Consider the following 26,889-nt stretch of genomic DNA (forward strand, 5'->3'; position numbering starts at 1 on the left):
GAAGTGTTGCGTCCCAATGAGTGTCATCTTCTAACAAATGCAAGAGCTGACATGCTTCGCGATATGTCTGACAAAAATGACCGTGAACTGTTCTTAAATCCTGAAATGATTTTGGTCCTCGAACGTTTACCAACAACATTCGCAAATAGAAACATTCAGCATTGTTGGAATGTACCGTATACATCCTGCCCAAGGCATCTGTTTGGAAAATACCTGGATGACCATCAACTGGTGTTCCTTGTTTACGCCGTTGAAATTTTTTCGATGATGCATTCCAGGTGTAATATTGCGGTATCTCAACATATATATGAAATTTCTGGCAAATGTATCGATTTCACACAATTGAAAAAAAACAGTTAAAGTAGTTGCTGGTGGTTGTGCTGATTTCTGCTGTACATTCTCAGTAGTGAAATAAACTCGTTGACCATTATCCAGATGAACTGCCAAATGGACAACAACAGGATGTGTTTCGTGAAAGGAAACGAAAAAATACGCCAAACTGCTTCATTACTGCTTATGTATCGCCTCATTTGATATTGAGTGATTTCATCATTTCTATTTTCACCATCTACTCTAAAAACAGCCATATCACTTCCTTTATTCACATACTTACAAATGTATTTGATAGACTTTACTGAGTTATAGTACTCAACATTTATGTGAGCTTGAAAAACTTTTGACAATATCGGTGAATATGGCACGACCCAACGATTGTCAACTTCGATGTCTTGATTTTGCGCTCTTATTATCGCCTTTTTACCATTATTTTCAAATGATCCACGTCGATACAATGGATATCCGTCATTGCCTGTTATGGTATCGGAAATTAATGCTCTCGGATACCGCTTTGAACATTTCCCATTGATCATACATGCTGAATTCATATTTATTTCACCGCATGGACAGTTAATCATGTTTTTGTTACCACTTCAAATAATTCTGGATCGATTGTTTGATCTGGTATTTCGGCTGATATGACGCTATCAATCGCGTCCGGTGTTATTTTACGTACCAACCATATCAATATGTGTGCGTGTGGCAAACCTCGTTTTTGCCATTCAATCTAGTACATCCAACATTGTAACTTTCCAAAAACGCTTAATTTGTCGAAACTGTCGAACAAATTATTTTTTATATCGTTCCACATCGGATTACATGTAAAAGTGATGAAAAGATCTGGTCGGCCGTATTTTCGAACATATGACATAGCATCTTGTGCATATTCGTGCATGTGGTGTGGACTACCAATATAAGAAGCTGGTGATATCGTCAGACGTCCGATATCAGTCACATTTGCATCATTCGCTATTGCATCTTGCAAATGTATGTACTCTTCAGATCGCAATTAGGCTTGATTGAATCGGATGAAATTGAGACGTTCAGTTTCAATGTATTGGCGAAAAAGTTTACCACATCTCAGAATGTAATTTTGTTCTTGTGCACGAATCATCAATCGATAAGTATAATAATTCATCGCACTAACTTTCTTTTGAACATCTCGACCTGTAAAAAATATGTTCATTCGATTTTAGATTTTAGTTTTTATTTAATATCTGATTAATATAATTAGTATATTATTTACCGGTTCTTGGACCTATCATTGGTATATTATTGTGATAACCATCATCACCTTTCCAATGTAGAATTGGATATTGTAATGCGTCGTAACTGCGATGAAGCTCCGAAACAAGTTTTAATTGTTCATTTCTAAGATGAGGTACAATATCGCGGGATTGAAACTGATCGCCAACAATTACAATTTATTCCTTTCCCAATAAGTGATTTCTCGTCGTGAAAGAAGATTGAACACGTTACGCCGAACCGTTGTTTGTTGGGACAGTTGTGTAATGAAGAGATATTGTAAATTTTCAGTAATGAAGCGACCATTTGAAAAGAACCAGTTGAAATTTGCGGAATGTCGAGTTTTTATTTCGAGAAATTTAAAATATTGACCGAAATAATGCATCAATGCATCGTCGTAAAAAATGCGATGAACTCGATACTCTTGAATTCTTGTTGACAAAATCCCAGCCAAAAATGAATTTTCTGATGCGAAATTTATGAGATATTCATCATAATGCAGTCGGTCAGCAATTTCCAAGATTATTTCAACTGCATTCATGGTTGTTTCTGAAGAAAAGCAACGCAACTCTATTACAATGTTGTTTCTGTGACGCAACAAAATCACACTTAATAAATTTAGTGGAACATTACTCACCAAATTGAAGCACAGCATATACCAAATTTACTTAAATCCAGTTCATTTATTTGTTTTTTCACAGTTTTTATGAAGAAAAAAAAAAAAACAAAACAAAACAGATGACTTCTTTCTTTCGTTTGGTTTTCACTTGATAAATGCCGAACGTCAAATTATAATTCTAGAAACGTCAATTCCATTGAATAATGCAAAATGGAAATAAGCACCATATATTGGTATGAAACGTAGCCGTAGTTGGTGTGATATATCTCATGAACCGCTCGACCAAATTCAATCAAACTTTACAGAAACCATCTACATGATAGCCCAAATGTACCGTAGAAATTTGGTTGAATTTGGTGGAGCCGGTCTCAAGTTATAAAGTAACACCAAAAATGTGCACTTATTTTTATATATATAGATAAGTTTTGTCAAAAATTTAATATAAAAATAGTTTTTGTTTTATTTATTTATTAAAATAACTCAAAAATTTGACAAATTGTTCACCGCTTTGAGTATGACTCATGGCGGAACGATACAAGGTGGCAGCAGGGTGACATACCTACAAACATAAATAAAAATTTCATGTACTTTGCTTTTGTAAATTCGGTGGACAAATGTCAAAATCGTACTGCGCCGGAAGTTGATGTATCAAATCAAATAAAAAAGTTTAAAATCAGCTCTCCCATGGTTCCACCTTGTATCGTTGCGCAATGGTATGACGGTGAGAAAATACGGTGAAGAACGAGTTGAACGGTGAACTTCACAGTCTTCTTAGTTTCCAAATAATTACTTTTACATTGCACCATTTTTGACAACCGCTTTTTTGGTGCCGCTTTCGAGGAAACCAAGCCTTAAGGGAAATGGTTTAAAAACAACAATGTCATGAATTTGAAAATACTTTCGGCTGGTAAAACAAATAGGTACTTTAGGGGGGATAGAACACAATTCAGGGACCTAATCCAGTGAAAACGACTTCATGGCTCGAAATGACATTAAAAGGAAAAATGCAGATTTTCAACAATCAAAATAATGGCGTATCAATTAAAAAATCGGATGTCAAATATCCAAGCAAAAAAACCAATTTCGGCTGTATTTCGAAAGATTTAAATAAATTAAAAAACGCTCTCAACATAAGCTTCACATTTAGGGGCGGACTTCACACCTTGCACACACAGTATAATAACTTTGATTGGATAACGGTTGGTTGTACAGGTATAAAGCAATGGAGATAGATATAGACTTCCATATATCAAAATCATCAGTATTGAAAAAAAATTTTATTGAGCCATATCCGAGCGTCCGTCCGTTTGTCCGTTAACACGATAATTTGAGTAAATATACAGATATCTTCACCAAATTTGGTACACGAGCTTATCTGTCCCCAGAATAGATTACTATTGGAAAACACAAAAAACCTGATTATTTAGTAAATAATACTCCTAGCATGTTGAAATTTTACGTGTGAACTGATATTGAGACTCTTGATAAAAATTTGAAAAAAATTTTTAAAATCGGCGTGGCACCGCCCACTTGTGATAAAATCAATTTTACAAATATTATTAATCATAAATCAAAAATCGTGAAACCTATAGTAACAGAGGTTGAGCGGAGAGGTTGCCATTAATATAAGGAATGCCTTGAAGAAAAATTAACGAAATAGGTTAAGGACCACGCCCACTTTTATATAAAAGATTTTTAAAAGGGTCGTGGACGAATAAAACTAGCTATATATTTGCAAAAAAGAGCTCTATATCAATGGTGTTTCATTTCCCAAGTGGATTTATAACAATAAATAGCAAAAACTTGAAATTTAAAAAATGGGCGTGGCACCGCCCCTTTTATGACTAAGAAGTTTTCTATGTTTCGGGAGCCATAACTCGAAGACAAATTAACGGTTCTTAATAAAATTGGGTACACAAATTTTCCCTATAGCAAGAAATATTTGTAGAAAAAAGGGACGAGATCGGTTAAAGACCACACCCACTTTTATACAAAAGATTTTTAAAAGGGTCCTAGACTAGAATAATAAGCTATAACTTAGCAAAAAATAGTTTTGAATCAATATAGTTCAATTATCAAGTTTTATTGTAAGAGGAAATGGGGAGACATTTTTTTAAACGGGCGGTGCCTCTTGTTATGTAGAAACGTAATTTATCTGAAATGAAATGTACAATTGAAGCGCACGCTGAGTATACAACATTCGGTTACACCCGAACTTAGACGCCGTTACTTGTTTTTTTTTTAATGTAGACCAACCCGGTCTAATGTACATCCTACTCAAAACTTTTGTCACATTTTTGAAAATTTCGCTCGCAACAATTTTTCGTAACGTGCATAAAGAAGTATAACTTCAAAGATGTAATAACTTATGCAAAAAAAACTGATCAAAAGCTAGATAATCAATGACCTACGTACTTAGCCAAAACATTTCAGAACAAAAAATAATAACGCCAAAATGTGAATAAATTCGCGAAAGCAAAAAATTATAGATTATGGATATTAGGGTGGGTCGATTTGTATGGACGAAATTTAACCGATATCCGGCCATCGGGTTTTTCGATAGGATTTGGGCTCAGGAAAAAAAGTTCCACTACGCATTCGGAAAAAAATAATTTTCGAGCCTGAGAAATTTCATATATATATTAATACATACATACATATGTAATATTTTTTTTTTTTTTTTCAAAAACCTGTTATTGCCAACGTTTTTAGCGGCCTTTTTTGGTCGGACAGGGTATACATGAAAATTTTACAATCAAATGTAAATTTTTTAGTAGGTCATGAAAAAAACGTTAAAAAACAAAGTCGAAAAAAGTAAAAAAAAATGGAACTTCGCACGCTCGAAAATTATTTTTTTGGGTATGCGTAGTGGAACTTTTTTTCCTAAGCCCAAATCCTATCGAAAAATCGATGGTGCGATATCGGTTAATAAATCGACCCAGTGTAATGGATATGGCTGAAAACCAAAAACTAATTAATTGCTTTTTTATTGTTACTTGATGGTTTTAGTTCGATATTTTAATTTGATACGCCATCATTTTGGTCTTGGAAATCTGCATATTTGCTTTAGTTTTAGTGTCCTTTCGAGCTATGAAATCTATGAAGGTTATGACAAAGGCGGTATGCTATGATATCAATAACAAATACACTGATTTCCATAAGGTTGGTTGGATCAGCTCTTTTATACCGATATCAGTGAAGTTTGTCTCACCTATATCGTTAGTTTCTTTTTGTATCATGTTCTATTCATAAACGTGGGAACTTTAAAACTATGTTTAAAGTTTGATCTCACACCCTAAGGCATTTGCATGCGTCACATCTTAAATGAATATAACCAAAGTTTTTTTATTTTAAATCGCAGTTACATTTTTTATTATTTATTTGTAAACAATACAATGGGGCGTTCAGCCGAGTTAGGTGAACTCAGCAGTCGATTTAAAGAAACACCTTGCAATTAATTGGTTTTCGCAAATTGCAGAAAAGCTCGAACATTATTATTTTGTACATTTGTATATAAAGTCCAAGGAAAGAGGTTCATCCGACCTACTAGCACCGCACAAAGTTTTCCTCCCGCCATGGCCGGTGCACCAGCATCTCCCCAACACGTATTCCTAGTCGAATCCGGATGGCTTAAACAAATTACTGTTGATGGGAAATTTTTCCCTGCATCCGCATAACGACTCCCATAACGATGTTCACATTCGCTGATTGGGGTTACTACAAATTCAGCAGTTTGGAGCATATTCTTGTATCCATTATTCGTAGACCATCCACTAACCTCGAATATTGTGTCCGTGTTTAATTCAGTTTCGCATAAAGATACTTGTTTTATATGTATGCTCCTGGTGAATGCTCTTTTTAATACAATCACGACTATATCAATTTCTTCCATTCTCGGACGATTGAAATCACATGGATTAATTATACGACCCGCTTCGCCAACTTCTCCTGCTTCATTTAAATCGGGTGTACCAACTTTAACAGTGATGTCAGACCGGATTACATTTTCCAAGCAAAATTCAGACGTAAGCACCTTCTTGTAAGTGAGCAGAGTACCAACGCATCGATAATACCCATCATTAAATATTGCCACTAAATGCGGGTTAATCGAATCTCTGCCACCTACAACACGATATGTCGAATTCGTATTAATCAAAAGACTGCTAAGTACGACAAACAATATCGCGTAAGAATTGCGCAAGTTCATTTTAATTTATGATTTTCCTTCGATTTTTTAGTTTAAAGTGAAGGAAGTTGAAATATGTGGGTGCTATTTATACAAAATTTTGTTACGTAAATAAAAATGAGTTTTGAATTGGAAAATTTTTGTGATTGTAGCAGTATAAGTGTGACAAGAAAACATTTTAATTTAGGTACATTCGATTAATGAGCAAAAAAAAACAAAAACATTAACACAGCAATATATCAGCACTCTGATGATTGTGAATGTACCCAGCCTGTAGTAGCCGACGTGGTGTGGTGTTAGGGTGCTCGGCGTATCACACCGAGGGTACTGGGTTCAACTCCCGGGCAAAGTAACATCCAAAAATTTAGAAAAAAAGTTTTTCTAACCGGGGTCACACCTCGGAAGTAATTCGTCAAACTCCTCGGGTGTATTTCTGCCATGAAAAGCACTACGCAATTTGCAAGATAAGCTCGGCCTTAAATCTCTTCGGAGGTTATTGCGCCTTGCATTTATTTATTTAATTGTTTATTTATATACAATGATGTGAATAATAATGGAATAGTGCACCCTATAAAAATTACATTTTAAGGTTGTTCGAAGAGGTGAACCAGTAGAAATTTGGAATGGAAAAAATTTTGGGACAAAACGCGTTTATTGATATTTTTCATTATAAATGGTAAAAACCTGTTGTTGAAGCTTCTTATAAAGCCCTATAAAACTGCACTTGTATGGGGTATGGAGCACTATGAAAATATTAAAGAGAAAATATCGGCACTTTACTTTAAGAAATAAAAACGCGCCACAACTCTTGTGTTAATTGTAAATAAGTATAAACTTTATTAATTATAATTATTGTATATAGTCGTATGTATTAAGAATGTCGCTTTTATTTATTTTAAAGATTTATTTGAGAGGGAAGTTTCCATTTAGTATATATCTTGTGTAATTCTTTCATCGTGAGCTAGATTGGTGATACAGAACCTTCAACCTTTGCCATTTTGTAGACGGAGATAAGTTTTCGGCATTCGTTTCTGGCAAGGATGATAAGGGAGCTCCTGGAAGGAAGTGCATTTGAATGAGGGCTAATAAATTACTTGGATCCTGTGACATGGGGGAGAGAGGGCGAGAATTAAGCACCGATTTTATTCGAAAGAGGAGTGTTCGAACGTATTCTTCGAACGTAAACAATTGACTTCCTGCTACTTTGTTGGAATGGGTCTTGAAAATTTTTACCGCGGCATCCTATAAGTGGATAATGTGTGGGGCATAAGGGGGCATAAGCTGCCAAGAAAAACCTGGTACCGCAAATCTTTCCGATACATCTACAGCTGCTGCTTTGATGAATATTGCGTGCTCTTTTTGAATAGCTCGTAGAGCACCAACGAATGTCTTTCCATTATCATACATTATTTTGTGCGGTAATAGACGTCGTCCAACGAAGCGAGGGAAGGCTGCTCTGAAGACCTCAGTTGTCTAACTTTTGCAAGATTCTAGATGGACCATTTTAGTAGAGAAGCATACAAATACGCAAACGTATGCTTTTGCGTAGCAAGCTAGTCGCAAGTGGGACATCTTCACCATAAATGGGCCAGCGAAGTCAACGCCGGTGACGTAAAACGACTCCGAGTAAGCGACACGTTCGGGGCATAGCGGTCATTATTTGCGAACGCATTCGAACGCAGTTGAATATGCATCTTTTTACTTTCTGCTTGACTCTGGAGATGTAGTATTCATTCTGTATCATGCAGATCGATAGTTGCTTTTCGCCATGGAACAAGACTTTATGGAGCAAATCTAGAATCAGCGAGCAGAACTTCAAGTTGTCTGGGATAATAATTGTACAGCGTTCTTTATAGCTCATATCAGCATTAACTAAACGACTGTCAATTCGGAGGATGCCATTATCTAGCATGGGATTTAGGGTCAGCGGGAAGATTTTCTTGCTGATAGGGTTTGGTTCTTTTAACTGAGTGATTGCTGTTGGGAAATGATGGCGTTGCATTAACGTTATGAGTTTCATTTTAGCGTGGTACCCGCGAGAGGTGGCTATCGAATTGGGTATCGGGTGGTTTTGAGTGTGATGGATGAAACGGCCATAATGTGTTTTTTCTCCGGAGGAGATGGATTGGAAGGGTGTATTTTGGCCAGATTGTGTTCGGCCTAGAGAGCTATTGAAGTACATTCCACCATAACGGGCAGTCAACGAAATCTTGTTGTTTGCATCCTCTAGTTCCTAAATGGATGGGGTTGCATCCCTGACGTTCTGCAAACTTTCAGTAATCCTGTATGCCACATACGTTTTCCATGTATTTCGGATTTTTTCTACCCAGACCAAGACAATCTGACCAGAGTGTCAGTTCATGTGGTGGCAACTTCAATTTAAATTGAGTTTGAGTTATTTATTTCGACAATAACACGGCTCCGCAGAGTTCAAGGCGTGGCAAGTTAACTGTTTGTCGGGGTGCGACTTTAGTTTTTTCCATAAAGAGGTGGGTTGAGGCAGAGTTCTCATCGTGCTGCATGCAAAATTGCACCCATCGAAGGATATTTACACTGCTAATAGCTGGGAGATTTGCGCGGAAGGTGTTCCACTTGTAAAAGGATTCCGGTTTGACTTTTTCATCCTAGTCGGTTCCTTCTTACCAGAGCTGTTGGAGAAGCATTTTGGCTAAGATCATTTTTGGTCATAGCTGAGAGTATTTGCCGTTACCGTGCCCGCCAGAGACGACATCATCTACATAAGTTTCTCGTAATATGATGTTAGTCGAGAGTTTTTTTAATTTTTTCCGAAAGTTACGGTTTTTGATTTGAAATCTGCTATTAGATTTTGATGGGCTTTCCTAATGAGAGTTCTTTGGAAGTTTTGATCTTCTTATTTTATTACGATTTTGCAATACATTTTTTCGGAGTCGCCATCGAAAACGAACTTGCAGAGGCGCCAGATGAGAATTATAGACGGCAAGTCGTTTTGGAGAATCGGCCTTGCATATAATACGTCATTCGGAGAGTTTCCTGTAGTGGCGATGTGGTTGTGGTGCTTTATAGGGCTTCGCAGAAGCACTTGTGTAGGCTGCTGAGATCACCTCACACACTCATTAGAAAAGCTACTTACTTGCAAAGGAAATTATACTCACCTGTGGAAATTTCAAAAACCTTAATTTTTTAAAAAACAAAAATTAAATTATGACATTAGAAATCCCTTGAAAAGAGTTGCAAAAGCAAATATGTATATAGATCGATGTGTTTATATCCCCGAACATTACATACTCAGTTGAGAGCTATGACATGGGTATCAAATGGAAGTTATTAAAGAGTATTTTAAAATGGAGTCGGCCATAGTTCTAAAGGTGGACCAGGGGTGACTCTAGAATGTGTTTGTACGATATGGGTATCAAATTAAAAGTATTAATGAGAGTTTTAAAAGGGAGTGGCCCTTAGTTGTATATGTGAAGACGTTTTCGAGATATTGACCAAAATGTGGACCAGGGTGACCCAGAACATCATCTGTCGGGTACCGCTAATTTATTTATATATGTCATACCGCGAACAGTATTCCTACCAAGATTCCAAGGGCTTTTGATTTCGCCCTCCCGAACTTTTTTATTTTCTTCTATTTAATATGGTAGGTGTCACAACCATTTTACAAAGTTTTTTCTAGAGTTATATTTTGCGTCAATAAACCAATCCAAATACCATTTTTCATCTCTTTTTTCATATTTGGTACAGAATTATGTCATTTTTTTCATTTTTCGTAATTTTCGATATCGAAAAAGTGGGCGTGGTCATAGTTGGATTTCGGCCATTTTTTATACCAAGATAAAGTGAGTTCAGATAAGTACGTGAACTAAGTTTAGTAAAGATATATCGATTATTGCTCAAGTTATCGTGTTAACGGCCGAGCGGGAGGACAGACGGTCGACTGTGTATAAAAACTAGGCGTGGCTTCAATCGATTTCGCCCTTTTTCATAGAAAACAGTTATCGTCATAGAATGTATGCACCTACCAAATTTCACAAGGATTGGTACATTTTTGTTCGACTTTTGGCCTTAAAAGTATTCTAGACGAATTAAATGAAAAAGGGCGAAGCCACGCCGATTTTGAAATTTTCTTGTATTTTGTTGCACCATATCATTACTGGAGTTGAATGTTGACATAACTTACTTATATGCTGTAGAGATATTAAATATTTTGTTAAAATTTTACTTTGAAAAAATTTTTTTTTCAAAAGTGGGCGTGTTCGTCATCCGATTTTGCTAATTTTTATTTAGCACATATACAGTAATAGGAGGAACGTGCCTTCCAAATTTCATAATCATATCTTCAACGATTGCGAAATTACTGCTTGCAAAACTTTTAAGTTACCTTCTTTTAAAAGTGGGCGGTGCCACCACCATTGTCCAAAATTTTACTAATTTTCTATTGTGTGTCATAAGGGCAACGCACCTACCAAGTTTCATCGCTTTATCCGTTTTTGGTAATGAATTATCGAACTTTTTCGGTTTTTCGAAATTTTCGATATCGAAAAAGTGGGCGTGCTTGTAGTCCGATTTCGTTCATTTTAAATACCGATCTGAGATGAGCGCCCAGGAACCTACATACCAAATTTCATCAATATACCTCAAAATTTACTCAAGTTATCGTGTTTACGGACGGACGGACATGGCTAAATGAATTTCTTTTTTCGCTCAGATCATTTGGATATATAGAAGTCTATATCTATCTCGATTATTTTATGCCGCTACGGATTACCGTTATGCGAACAAAGTTAGTATACTCGTTGAGCTCTGCTCAGCTGAGTATAAAAATAACAACACCAATGAAATCATGCGTGTAAAATAAATTAAAATAGTAATACGGGTTATTGAGTCATAAAATACAATTTATTGCAAAAACCTTTAAATTTTAATTTTATAGGGTGCACTATTCCAATGAAGATATTTAAGTTCTGCTGATATAATTGATTTAGTATTTGGGAGTAAATTGTCTCTATTATTTTTTCCATCGCTGTAATTATTTGCACAATTGAGTTGGTATATATATGATGTGATATGTGTACAATGACTGTATTTTTAACGAACAAATAGAGAAAAGTACAAGGGGAATACTTAATTAGGTCTATCTGTTTTCAAACTGCTAATTAGTTCTATTGTATTCTCCCGCCACAAAACCATAGTTGGGGGCAGTGCACTAAATTTTGATCAACAACACTGCTCGATACTAAATGCGTTGACATAATCAAGATCTTGTATTAAGTATTAATGGGACGTTAATTTGCTACCGATTTAAACGTTTGTTCATTTTTAATTTTCAAATTTAATGAGCTTAAGACGGCATCTCTAGGAATATAGAAATTGAGTTTACTTATGTATACTTCTTTGTCATCATTCAAAAATAGTTTTTAAAAGCACGCTAATAATTAATTTCAATAAAACAATAAAGGGACTGGAAAAACATTGTCAATAAATTTCAGTTTAAATTTGAAAATTTTCATAAATAAAAATTTATTTCCTCACATTAAGTGTAGCATAAATTCGCGAATCAATAGAATGTTTTTATTTTTAAATACAACCACACGTACACAAGATATATATACATATGTAAATACATACATACAAACATACCAAAAATAGGGGCGCTATTTCTATTTTATTGGTACATATGTACATCAGTATCGATATATTCATTCCACTCAAAGCAAGTTTGCACGTTCAATTCACAGCGAACATACACACGAAGGGCATTTTCAAACATGTGACTTTGTGTCACATTTTCTAAAATTTCACGCTCATAAATTTTTCATAACGCGCATAAAGAAGTATAACTTCAAAACGAAAAAATGCGGAAATACCAGCCTCATCCAATAGTTTGTGGGGTTTTGAAATAATGCCTCTAAAAGCGACTCTGTTGTATGAAAAAAATTTATAACTTCCTCTACAAATTTGTTTAAATTTTTTTCGCCATCCAATTCAACCATTGATATATGTATTGATTCACGGATTCATATACATATTTAGAAAACTTGAAATTTGGAGCCTACTTTAGAATTCGATTACAATGCAATATAGAGTGCCAAAATAGATGTCCCAATAAAATGCTACAGATGCGGACATTCAAACGGAATCGCTGACAGTCGATATGGTCTGTCAAATCTGTGGCTAAACCCCAACAACCAAAGTCATATTTTATACACTGAAAGAAAAAGACTGGTAAAATCAACCGAAATACGGGTCAATTCAACCGAAATTTCTGTCAATTTTTATCCATCACAACAAGATGTTGAATCAACTGCGCAAAAATAGGTGATTCCTTATTGACCGTTTTAGTAGTCAAATGAACAAAACAAGTTGTTGCGACAGCTTTGTACGAAAGTACCTATGTTGCGGCATTTGCAAGGCAGATGAATTTTCACTGAGATCTTTTCATGGCAGAAATACACTCGGAGTGCTTTCCGAACAGTGCCGAGGGGCGACCCCGGATAGGAAAATTTTCTTCTAATTGAAAAACCGTATTTCTAAAATTTTGTGTTGCTTTGCCCGGGGTGTGAACCCAGGGTCTTCGGTGTGGTAGGCGGAGCACGCTACCACCACACCAAGGCGGCCGTCATATACATACGTAAATATGTGCATACATATAGTACACAGCATACATAAGTACAAAGTAGAGAGCGCAGGCAGCGTAAAATTCTCTTTGAAATTTGCTCATGTATTGACTGTTGATCACTGTTGAAATGACCAGTGAGATCAGTTGTGTTAACAAAAAAATCAGTTAGATTGATTAGGAATCTGTCAATTTTACTGAATTTTGTTATCTTAAGAGTGACAATTTCTCTTCTGTTGAAATGACTAAACTTATTTGTTCGCTTGACAAAGAACTCGGTCGAATTAACCATAATTCGATCAATTTCTCCGAATCTCCGTTAAGTCAAGAACAATAGAACCGATTTGTTGATTTTACTAGCACCATTTCTTTCAGTGTACATATTCAAATCAATATTAATTTAAATATCAAGTAGTTCACTAATGTACAAAATATTTATTAAGTAAGACCTAGCTTACATATAACGAGATTGTCTTTATTTACGTACTTAACTCCTAATCGTAAATTATATACCTAGATTTCCCAAATAAAAAAGAAAGGGCTGTGAGTAGATTTACAATGCATAGGCGAAACAGCTGTCGGCTTGTCCGTCCCGATGTCACGTTGTTTAAATGTTTCCCAAATTATTAAACAAATTAAAATACAAAATATTTTCTTACATCAAGCGTAAATAGCGAATACTCTAAACCAAAAGGGCAAGTGGATGACGAAGACGTTACGACGAAGGTGCTGGAGGGGGAACAAACAGCCCAATGGTGCTGCGAGCGAACTCCTCCTAACTCTTGAGGAGGGTTCGTTTGACGTGGCGCTGATCCATCGGGGGAAAGGTTTCTGGACTCAGCGCGCGGGGATTTGGCGTATACTACGCGCAAACGGAAGGGCGGGTGCGAGCTGTAATCGAAACAGCTGCATTATATATGCTGCCTAATTACACTACTGAGCACCTCGTAGTGTTGGCCGTGGAGCTAGAGAATAAGCAGAAATTTATCCTAGCATCCTGCTACATGGCCCATGCTGCGGAGGTTCCACCGGTGGAGTGCAAGAGGCTACGGAGGGCGGTTGGCCATAGGCGCGGATGCAAATGCGCACCACATTGCGTGCGGAGGAGCAGATACGAACGAGAGAGGCGAATCTCTATTTTGTTACATCCTGCAAACCAATTTGCAGATAGCCAACAGGGGAAATGTCCCTACGTACATTGGTCCAACATCCAGCAATGTTCTTGATATAACATTGAGCTCCGAAGGTCATATATCAAGGTATGATTGGATGGTTCTTGAAAGAACATCCTTCTCCGACCATACGTATATCAGCTTCAGCAGCCCCCTAAAGAGCGTAGAGAAGGGAGGAACCTTTAGAAACCCTAGGTCAACGAACTGGACGAAATTTCAGAAACAGGTAGAAACAAAACTGGGACAACCCAAAGAGGTTGCCAATGTGGAGGAACTGGAGGAGTCTAATGAATTCCTAACAAAGACGCTTATGACTGCGTATAACAGAGCTTTCCCTCTAAGAAGATTCAGAGAAAAAGCAAAGCCGCCATGGTGGAGCAATGAGCTGAGTCTTCTAAGAAGACAGGTAAAAGAAATGTTTGAGCTAGCAAAGACGCCAGAAACCGAAGCGTGTCGGGACGAGTACAGGGATCAATTGAGGATCTAAAAGTGTGAAATTTCCAGTGAGAGGAGAATCTCATGGAAAAGTACGGACATAGAGTACTACAGCGAAACAGCAAGGTTGAAAAATGTTCTAGCAAGGGGAAACATAGTCCAGGGACTAACAAAGAAAGGGGACGGGGAATGGTCACGTAATAGTGAGCAGTCCCTTGAGGTGCTTTTCGATACACATTTCCCAACGGGAAAAAATTTAGAAGAGCCAACAGACAGCATTCACACATCGATCATGGAGCGGGTAGTGCCGGGCTTGGTGACCGATACCAAGATCGAATGGGCGGTGAAGACGTTTTCTAAGTTTATATCGACGGGCCCAGATGATATATTCCCGGCCATGCTACAATTTTGAAGTAGAGCGATCGTGGAATGGCTTAATTTAATATTCGATCGGTGCATAAGACTGAATCATGTACCGCACTTTTGGAGAACTGATCGTGTACCTTTCCTACAAAAGGCGGGGAAGATCGGTCACATGTATCCCAAAGACTGGGTCTATAGCTTAATATCATTTCTGCTCAAAACCTTTGACAGGCTGATAGATGTGTGCATAAAGTCCAACGTGGATGAAAAACTGCTCTCCACAACACAACATGCGTACACCAAAGGCTAGTCGTTAGACACCGAATTACATAGGGTGGTAATAAGCATAGAGAAAGCCCTGGAATATAAGGCATATGCTGTAGGAGTCTTCTTAGGCATTGCCGGGGCTTTCAACAATGTTTCTAAATAGGCGATTATGGATGGTCTTAATTACATTAAAGTACATCCAGCCTTAACCAGAAGGATCGGCTGTATGTTAAATTGCTGGAAGATTACATCACAATGGGTATTGTACGGGGCCAGGGCCACGAAATCTGCGGAGAGGGGCACCCCGCAGTGAGGGTTGCTATCACCTCTTTTGTGGACGTTGGTCATCAACCAACTGCTGAGGCGATTCGATGAGGGACCCGAAAAACTTACGGCTTACGCAGATGACGTTGCAATTGTCATAAGCGGATAGTGCCTTCCAACGATTAGCTCTTTGATGGATCGGGCGCTTCGGGATATTTATACCTGGGCATCTAATGTCGGGTTTACAGCTAACGCGGAAAAGATGGATATCGTCTGGTTTACAAAGGGGTAAAACGTCCCAAATTGGACCAAGCCTAAGTTAGGAGGGTAGAAGCCTTGCACAAAATATCTAGGAATCATCCTACACCGTAAGCTGTCATGGAAGCTCAACGTGGAGGAGAGGGTGAAGTAGGCCTCCACGGCACTTTATGCATTAAAAAGCATGCTGGGGTGTCCCTGGGGTTTATCGCCCTCTCTTTCTCATTGGAATTTTACGGCGATTGTAAACCCTATTCTATTCTATGGAGTTCTTGCTTGGTGGAAAGCCACAAAAAAAAAAACTACCTCAAAAAATTAGAGGGCGTATGCAGACTATCGATGCTTAGCATTACGGGAGACCTGAAAATAACCCCGACGGCTGCACTGTATGCCATTCTACACATTCCACCTGTAGACCTGGTAGCAAAGAACATAGCATTAACAACCGCAACCATCAGCGCTTAGCATTGAGCCCTGAAAACAACATCACATAATCGTTCTCAAATTAATATATTAATTCAGTTGTGCAAATACTTACAGTGATGGAAAAAAGAATAGGGACAATTTACTGCTAAATACTAAATCAATTATATCAGTTGGTGTTGTTATTTTTTTGTTTTAGGTGTACCACTTATGCCGGTATATGATTTTTGTTACGTTCCAATGAAGCGTGATCCAGATACGGATAGAAATTTAAGATGCAAAATCAACAACAAATTGATCCATATGATTCACATTGTTGTTGCATTTGCATGTTAAATCGCTATCCGTATTTGGACCACGTTTCATTGGAACGCGAGGTGTGTGGATTTGATTTTACACACTCTGTGCGGGTATAAACGCAGCCATATATTTGTTTTTGCAACTAACAGGGATTTTTAAGGTATTACATTTTTTTTTTTTTTTTTTTTTTTTTTTAATAAATTAAAGTTTGTGAAATTTCCACAGGCGATTACAATTTAATTCGCATGTAAGCATCTTATTTTAAACAGGTGAGTATATCTTCTTCACGAAACCAAAAAATGGGATTGGAAAATAAAAAGGAATCTCTCCACGCTGGTGGACCCGTCTCAAGTCTTCACAATCTCATTTTCGAAGAATGGAGAATTTTTACTCTCAGCAAACCTGATAGGTGACCAAACAGAATCACTCCTTAAGGTAAAAAGCCAACAACTGGAACAACTTAACAACTTTGGGAATCACTACAATATTCCTATCGTATTCCTTTCTCTATTCCACAAGGTATCTACAAGTCTCTTTATTAGTTTGTGCACTAATGCCTGGTTTTTCAGTGCGAGTTTAAACTCCAGTTAAAGTTGGCTAGTATTTAACCTTGCAACTTTGTTCGATAACATACAATTTCGCTGCTTATCTCAGCTTAAGCGGCCGAAGTGGCAAGGTTAAACTCTAGTCAACTTTAACTGGAGTTTGAACTCGTACTGATAAACCGGGCATAAGAAGATTTAATTTATCTTATATGTATATATATTTCTTTTGTGCGTGTGTTTGTCACTGAAGTCCTCCTAAATGGCTTGATCGATTTTAATAAAATGTTGTGGGTGTGTTCAAAGGGGTTTGAGAATTTTTTATATTCATAATTCCTGCCTTCGCTGTGAGTGCGTCAACAAAACGTGAAGATAAAGCTCAATACACTACCTGCGTCTATACGTGTCAATAGAAATATGCGTGAATTTTTAAAAAATATTAAATCATTTTTATTAGAGCAGTCACACGACGACATCAAAACTTTGCTGAACCCTACCACTTAATAAATAAATGTAAGGCGCGATAACCTCCGAAGAGATCTAAGGCCGAGCTTCTCTTCCAATTTGCGTCTTTCTCCTCTTGATTTTCCCTACAAATTGGCAGGACGGGACCTACATGTTTTATGCCGACTCCGAACGGCATCTGCAAGGCAGATTAATTTTCACTGAGAGCTTTTCATGGCAGAAATACACCCGGAACGCTTGCCAAACACTGCCGAGGGGCGACCCCGCTTAGAAAAATTTTCTTCTAATTGAAAAACCTTATTTATAAAATTTTGATCTTGGCTTGCCCGGGGTGTGAACCCAGGGCATACGGTGTGGTAGGCGGAGCACGCTACCATCACACCACGGTGGCCGCCAATTAGTAATTTAAAATCAACATTGTTATTTTCTATTGTTTATACATTTTATTTTGCATTTTGTACTTTAACTTCAACTTAGGTTATAACTCATTAACTATTTTCACCCCACACACATTTGTATATATTAATTAGTTTATTTTGAGATGGCATTCAAAACTAAAGTTTTAGATAACTTTACAGAATGCCTTACTTTTCTTTCAATTTCAATGTATTAATTTAAGTCTCAATTTTATGTAATGTAATGTAATGTATTTATTTATTACGGCTTTCCTAAGCCTAACTTAAATCTATTTTACATGTTTATAATTGTCTTCTGGACTATGCAATCTAGAATAATTACATCTATGTCCTACCTTGGAGTACTATGGATGGGAGACTTCCAGATCATGCGAAGAAAGCGTTGTGCTTGTGTAGTATGTAGGCATTTTACGCATGTTAGTAAAGCGCGAAGGCAACATCTGCACGGCGATGCACTGAGTTAATCGAGTGATGCGCTTCAGTATGTGCTTCGGCAACCTTTTTTGTATGCGTACAAGAGCTTGGAAGTCTTGGCGCTACATAGCAGTATAGTTTCGCTGCACTTCTATCGATGCTATGGAAGTCCGCCTGTCCAGCACTAAATTGGTAGTGTTCTGCAATAATTGTACAATTTTTGTTTAAATTTATTGGAATGACATGATTTAATATCATTCGGTAGTTCATTATAGGATTTAAGACCTTTATAATACAGATTACATTTGTCTGCTTCAGTTTTATAAGCCGGCAGATTAAAATCATTTTTATTACGAGTATTTACAGAGTGCATATCTTTTACATATTTTATATTAGTCCTCAAATACGCAGGCAAAGTTCCTTCTATTATGTTTTTAATAAATTTTATGGTATAATAAAAAAGTTGCTGTCTAATGCTAAGCCAATTAAGAGAGCATAGCATGTCTCTGATAGGTGTGTCATACCGTTTTTTGAGAATGAATCTCATAGCGCGGTTCTGTTGCTTTTTTAGCTTGTATATCTGACTATCTCGCAAGATGAAAAATATAGTTGGGCAATAAATAAAATGAGGTTCGATTATAGATCTGTAGACGATGATTTTATACCTTCTATTTAAATATTTGCAGGTTCGCTGTGTAAAATATAACTTTTTCGCTATTTTTCCTACCGTATAATCCACGTGCTCGTTGAAATTCAGCTTATCATCTATTTTTATTCCCAAGTATTTTATGGTGCTGACTTTTTCAATTAGTTCGTTATTTATATTTAGGTTTTGTAGCTCACTGTTTTGAAAATTGCGTCTAGATATAACCATAAATTTCGTTTTATTGACATTCACTTTTAGTCTGTTTACGCATAACCAACCATATACGCTGTTAAGATCTTCTTGCAGCTTAGCATATATTTCAGTAATATTGTTCCCACTTATCAACCGCAATATATCATCAGCAAACAATTTTATTTCACAGTGCTTAATGGACCTAGTTATATCATTAATATATATATTGAACAGTATGGGTGCCAGCACAGACCCTTGAGGTAGACCAACAGGTACCTCCCTTTTATCCGATGCGGACGTTCCAATCACTGTTCTTTGGTATCTGTTAATTAGGAAGTCTTGAAACCATTTTAGTTCTATACCAGAAACGCCAATGCAAGAAAGCTTTTTCAGCATTAAGTTTTGGTCGATCGTCTCGAATGCACGCTTTAAATCCAAAAACACAGCTAATATGTGTTTTTTCCTGCTTAAGTCTTCTTTCCAGTTAGCTACAACCAAATTCAAAGCACTTTCACATGAATGTTTCTTTCGAAAACCAGATTGTTGAGGTATAATAATTACATTATCTTCTAAATATTTTACCAGCTGATTTTTTACCACTGTTTCCAAAAATTTTTCATCACATTGTAACGTGTTAATAGGTCTTATCTCCTCAGCTTTGATGGTTTTTTAACTTTTTCTAATGGCACAACTATAGAAGATTTCCATAAACTAGGAACGAGACCTTTATCTAAGCTCTCATTAACAAGTTGAGAATAGAAAAAACCTGTATACGTTATGGAGTATTTAACGACTCCTTCCGACACAAGTTTCTTCCCTCCAATTTTATTTTTAAACTTACTATATCAACTATCTCTGAAGTGGATAATTTCTGAAACTTAAAAACATTAGGGCCATTTTGCTCATCTATAGTACCTTCATTACTAAAAGAAGTAGGAATATTCATGCTAATCTCCAATATACTATCAATGAAATAGTCATTCAAAGACTGCGCTATTTCATTTTCCTCTGTGTAGAGTTGGTCGTTTATTTTAATTTTTTTAATACCATTATTTTCGTTAGCCATGCTTATGGAATTTTTCAAGTTTTTCCACATGACCTTACTATCACCAGCACTATGGTTGATTTTGTTTTCCATGTACTTGGCTTTTTTTATCTTAATTAGCCGTTTATATTGGTGTTTCGCACTATAATATTCACAAATAAGTCAACTAACTGTTTACTATAAGTTGTGCTCTTGTAAAGGTTTATATTGAAATCGCCCACGAAGATAATATTATCCTGTGTTAGGCAGTTATTATTTAAAATGTCGTATAAGTACGTTATAAATTCTGCATCACTTGAGCTCGGTGAGTGATATATCACAGCTATTTGATATTGGGGGAAAATATTTTTAACTTTTAGTATAATACACCAGATGTTCTTGTTTAATGTTCTGTTGTAACTTATTGAGTATTCAATTGTTTCATTTATATATATTAGCACACCGCCTGTGTACCTGCTGTGGGAATCGCACCGTACAAGTTTATATGTTTGTATCTGTAGCTCTTGATTCGTTACTTCTTCAGTCGAACAAGTCTCCGAACAAAATATTAAATGTGGCTAACATCGACGTCAATAACTTTTTTTTGAACAAGTTCGCTACCATTTACACATTTAACAATGTTAGATGTGCACTCTTTGCTATCATGGGGTCCAGCACATTTGCTGCAAGCTACTTTATTCGTACACTCAGCTGCTTTGTGCTTATATCCCAGACATTTAAAACACCTCAGAACACTTATATGCTCGTAAGCGACGCAAGTATCCCACTCTATATATAGTTTCTTTTGTTGCAACACATTATCGAATGTTACTGCATCTGTTTCCACTAACGCAATGTAGCTTACTTCTCTACGATTGGTATTTTCATACAGTTTTAACACTTTAAAATCCTTTCCGTTACATGAGTCATTTTGCTTAGTTAAGCATTCTACCAAACGCTCATTGCTAACTTTTTCAGCTAAACCAACAATTCTTATTTTCTTTTTTATTTCATCCTTATTTTTTGTTTTCTCTGCTTCGTAATCGTTTCCAATACCTTCTCTTACCTTTAGCTGGACTTTTTCACAGGCGTCTTTATTTTTACATTCTACAATAATCGCACCACTATTTACTTCTTTAACATTTTTAACAAGGCCTTCGGTAGGTTCGACAACTTTTTTTAGAGCTTCCTTGGTTTCCTTAGCTTTTTTGCCCTTCTTTTTCGGTTTAATGACAATTTTATTCTCATTTACAGAAGCGACCTGAGCATAAGATAGTTTTTCTGGCTGATCATTTGCCACGCGTAAATCGTTAAGCAATTCATTGCTCTTTTTTAATTCATTAGATAAATCTTTTACTATTTCATTCTTCATTGCAATCAATTTTACTTCTATATTATGCTCTAAAAGGGAGTTGAAGTCCGTAATAATGCTACTTTTAATCTGGGAGAATTTATTACAAAATATCTGCTCGACTATCTGTTTAATATCAACGGCTTTCATTTTTGTTTCTTCACATTTATTAATCAAATGTTTGATTTCCACAAATTTAGTATTGGTATCCGATAATGCACATACATTACAGAACCATTTTATGTTCATATTATCTTCTATTATCTTTTTTTCATTTCTTTTAATATTACTGCATTTCAAGCAGAAACTATAGCCACACCCACCAGAGCATGCTACTATGTCATCTACCTGAAGCAGTTTCGCAGTACATTCTTTCTGTAAGTAAACATGTAAAAAATATTTTGATTTGAAAGAAAATTAATAAATCTAATTTAAAATCTAATCTAATCATCTAGGTCCCGTGCCATTTACATTATCCTTTAACACTATCATGCGCTTGAAACCACTTGAGGCTGACGTAGAAGGCTGTAAAGAATTCGTAGGTCACCTTTGCTCTGCTATTATATATATGGGCCTTGAGTTAGCTTTGAAAACGTATTCCCTTGTAGGAAAGCAAAATCCTTCTGGTCTGAAGTGGATAGAATGGATAACTTTCCAATGTGAGATCGTACGGTACATCTTAATATGCTGTAAAAAGCTTCTTGCTACAGATGAATAGGCGACAATGAGGTGGAAACATCATGCTTGACTGTCCAGCTTTTGCCAAACCTTAGCAAAAGTATTTCTGTCTCGGCTATCTTGGGATTTCACAGAATTTATTCTGGTTTTAGATAGGTTTTATCCGTAACTATATAGATTATCTAAGTAGCTATAGCTTCCTCAATCCTTATCTTATGTGGTAATACAGCGGAGCTTAATTCATGCTATCCGTTTGAGCTTGCCCTGCTGAGGTAGCTACCACTCAATCAAACTCAAAATTCAAGCGATGCGTCAACAAGTGATCGATGGCGGTGGGCTGGCTGCTACTCTTGGTGTTGGAACTTTATACTCCTGGAGGCAAGTTCAACGCAGTGCACCCAAGCAAGGCCGACGTAAAAAAGTTCAAGATTTATGTATTTGAACAAACGTTAGAAGCATTTACCGCGTCATTGTGCGTTCTTAACTATGTTATGTTATTTTATGTTACTTTATGTTACCTAATTTATTTCTTACTAAACCCTTTTATTACATTTTTTGATATTTTGCACAGTTGTGCCATATTTTCGAATACATTTTGTTTAATACAAGCTTTTCCTTTTTTAACAACAAAGATTTATTTCTTTTTTTATTGTTTCTAATTTTTTTATAAAATTTTATTTAGTTTTAGTAGGGACACATTTTTTTACATTTTTTTAATAATTTAATATTCCTAACCTTTAAAAAATATTTTTTAAACTTGTTTTTAATATTTTTTTTTTCTTCCATACTTTCAGAAATCAAAGCACAGAAAAAACAGCAGGTAAGAATTAATAAATTCAACTTATCTTTCATAAATTTATATAGAAGGGGCTTTTCATGCCAAGGCATTCTAGAGATGATTTTGCATTAAAGATTTCGGTGAAATTCGGACATCCGAAAAATGTTTTTATTTACTTATGTATATGAAACGGTTGGGCATTGGATTGGGTCTCCATACGAATTAAAAAAGTTGCAAAAGATCGCCCCTAAATTTGAAGAAACCACTTTATCCTTGAAAATTGAGCCAATTTTTTTTTTGAGAAATGGTTATCTGACATGCGATTTTTAGATTAGAGACGTCATTATGTCTGGGGAAACTCTTTAATTGCTTCTAATGTCTTCGGTAGAATGTTTCCACGTTTCTACTTATTGTCATGTTTATAGTTTGATAAGCCTAGAAGATAATTAAAAAGTGGATGCATTACCAACATCACTGACAGCTCATCATTAAATCTTCATCCGTAACTCTTTCTGAAACCTTTTCCCTCGTATACTCCCACCATCCATAATTCACAGTTTCGATTTTATATCTATCAACAGTGACATGCCTGCTAAAACGCAAATGCGCTGACTCTTTGCTTGACGACAGCAGATACTTCGTTTTGTCCTGCTCGTTCGCCATCAAACCTATATTTTCCAGTTCAAAGTAGAACTTGAGGCCGATTATGTTAAATGTCATCATCATACTAAGTTCTTGTATAATTTTCTCTAGCATCGGCTTCGACAGGACAGGTTTTTCTGAAGGGGTCGCCACTCGGCAGTGTTTGGCAAGCACTCCGAGTGTACTATTGCCAAGAAAAGCTCTGTGAAAACTCATCTGCCTTGCAGATACCGTTCGGAGTCGGCATAAAACAAGTAGTTCCCGTCCCGCCAATTTGCAAGAAAAATTAAAAAAGGTGCCCTACGCTTATTGGAAGAGAAGCTCTTCCAAAAATCCCTTCGGAGGTTATCGCGCGTATATGCTTCTTTCTCTCCATAAGTGCTTGGGTGCAGATGAATGAGTTATTAAAAAATTTCGTCTTTAAGCGGATAGTGGTGTGACCTTCGCCCACATTAACTTTTAAAGAACTGATATTTGTCTGCCATTTCGAAAACGCATTATCTCAGTCAGCAATTGTCAGGTGAGATAGTGGGTTCACAATGAAAAACTGACAGAGGCGGTGTTCTTCAATAAAATTCTGCGATAGGGTGCTGCGTCGATATCTAAAACCTTTTTCGGGAAATAAGCTACGCACATTACTTACTTACTTACTTAATTGGCGCTTAACCGTCTAAACGGCTACGCACATTACAATATTAAAAAACTCGTATTATGGCCCGAGAGGAAGAGGGAGAAGGGAATATGAAGTAGAAGGAATTGAATAAGAAGAGCATGATAATAAGGGAATGGAGGAGCCAGAGAAAGGATTATAAGTATAGAGCGAGTGATAAAGAGGATTATTCGTAGTGGGAGAAATGGAAAAGTGGGGACAAAAAATATAGTAAGCTATAACAACTTTTTCCAGATGTTTAAAAAAAAACTGAAATGTTGAATTATTCAGGGCACAACCGGTGGGACTTCTTCGTGACTCAGGGTGTATCAATAATATTAACTTAACTCTAGTTTTCAAGCCGCTAGTAGACTAAGAAGGCACGTTTATCAACTGCTTCTGGCGTTGCTGTGCATACGTCTCGAAACTTTTGCAAACCTTATTTGAGTTAACTTCTTATTTATTCAATCATTCTCTCCCTCTTTCACAAAGGGGAAAAGATTCGGAATTCCTTCGAATTGGCTCTTTGAATGTCCGAGTGAAGAAGATAACCGAAGCGTTCAGCACCTTCTTGGGAATGGGCAATGGCCATACACTCTCTAGCGCGGCAATGGCAAATCGTCATCACCAGCGATCTCACCGACACCATCTACAAGGCCATCGTCATCTTCCACAAAGTGGTCTGACTATACGGAATCCGATGATGATGAAGACGAAGGTTTGGAACGTCGCACCATCACAAAGGTAGCAACAGTAGTAATAGTAAAATATTGGGTCGCGTGCCATTGTTCCTGATAATATGAATAATTTAGCGCATCAATTTGAAAAATTGCACAAATCCTAGGGCTCGACAGATAACATAATGCCACCACAAAAATTATCAATATGTTTATAAAGAGACGACCAAAATTTGTAACGACACCAACAACAACACGTTCCTCGGTGACATCGTTCATCGCCACAGATTCAACCACGCGGTTCTATTTCTTCAACAAATTCTAGTACGAATTTTATTTCGTGCTATAGTAGTATGCTAACAACACCATATCAGCAACGTGCACTTAGCGGGCGTGTACAGTCGGATATGATAATGATGGAGGATTTTACCATCTATTCCACTCCCGTTCTGTGTGTATGTGTGTAATATGAACTAACTATATTGCAACGAATATTAGCAGCACTAAGGAAAAAAAATCTGAGATACTCCTGAAATTATGCAATGGTTGTGTAAGTGTCGCTCACACATACAAGTGCATGGGGTTTGAGAGAAGTTATTAAAATCATGCATCTGTAGTTACAGCTGAGTAATTTTATAGCTGATAACTAACTAATAAGTTCTGGAAATAGAAAAGCCTAGAAATATGCAACGAGGAATTCAGACAGTATAAAAACGCAGCAACAGTAGAGGCACGAGAATCAGTTTGATTTAAGACGATATCTGGCGAGCAATAGTAGTGTTATTCTGAAGTACTTTTATAAAGGTCATTTTGCATTATTGAATAGCGGAGTTATTTATTCGACAGTTTAGGGATTCGAACGTTACAGAAGGTTGCAAATAAGGGGAATTGCAGTAAATTCGTTACAATTGGTGTCAGAAAATGAATTGTTGAATAAATTCCGAAGATTTGGAATACAACTTGGACATGGCAAACTTGAGTGAATTGACGATCCAGCAACTGAAGGAGGAGTTGGACGTCCGTGGATTGGTTACTTTTGGCAATAAATCCCAGCTACAAAGACGACTAAGAGTAGCTATGTTATTTGAAGGAATCAATGCTGAGGAGTATGTTTTTCATTGTGATAGCGACAAAACAACAACAAAAATGGAGGAAAGAAACGAAACACCGCAGACAGTGACGAGCACAATATCTGCACAAACATCACAGGAGGCACGTATTTCAGAAATGGCGTCGCAAATGTCATCTCAATTGGAAGAACATAAGACATATATGTCTTCTCAACTGGAACCGGAAGAGGCACGTATATCTGGAATGTCGAAACAAGTTTCGGAACAGGTATCATCGCAGCTCTTTGCGAAACTGGAAGAGCAGGATGCAAAAACTTTACAACTCGAGGACGAAATGTATGCCGAGATAGCAGTGTTGAAAGGTCTTATGCAACAGTTGCAACTAAATCGCCCATATGTGCCAGCGAGCAATCCGAAGGTAAACACTCCATCTTTTGACGGCTCTGTTCCTTTCCAGGTATTCAAGCTTCAATTTGAGAAGACGTCAGCAGTGAACAACTGGAATTCTGAAGATAAAGTTGCTGCACTGTTCGTAACATTGAAAGGCCTGCAGCTGAAATTTTATAGACTATTCCAGAGTGCGAACGGAACTGTTATGAAGCATTGATGGACGCTCTAGAGAGACGATATGGAACTGAGCATAGGAGACAGATATACCAAATGGAGTTACTGAACCGGAGGCCTGGTGAAACATTTCAAGAGTTTGCGTCGGATGTTGAAAGGCTGGCACATTTAGCGAATGCGGACGCACCCGTGGAATACACCGAAAGGGTAAAAATCCAGAGCTTTATTAATGGAATACGGGATGTCGAAACGAAGCGAGCGACATACGCAAACCCGAAACCTACATTCGCAGAAACGGTATCGAATGCTCTGATT

General features: G+C 36.8%; 1 protein-coding gene and 1 pseudogene across 1 annotated transcript in view; both read left to right on the forward strand.

The window, feature by feature from the left end:
* Window positions 1-26,889, forward strand: part of LOC137252021 (uncharacterized) — a 490,237-nt gene that overhangs the window by 188,482 nt on the left and 274,866 nt on the right. Inside the window, exon 3 of the mRNA XM_067787158.1 lies at window positions 22,989-23,014. The gene's annotated coding sequence lies outside the window, so the exon portion shown is untranslated. The remainder of the gene's footprint in view (window positions 1-22,988; window positions 23,015-26,889) is intronic.
* Window positions 16,442-25,407, forward strand: LOC137254359 (uncharacterized; annotated as a pseudogene).

The sequence above is a fragment of the Eurosta solidaginis genome, chromosome 5 (assembly GCF_040869045.1).
Source record: "Eurosta solidaginis isolate ZX-2024a chromosome 5, ASM4086904v1, whole genome shotgun sequence".
NCBI classification, from domain to species: Eukaryota; Metazoa; Arthropoda; class Insecta; order Diptera; family Tephritidae; genus Eurosta; species Eurosta solidaginis.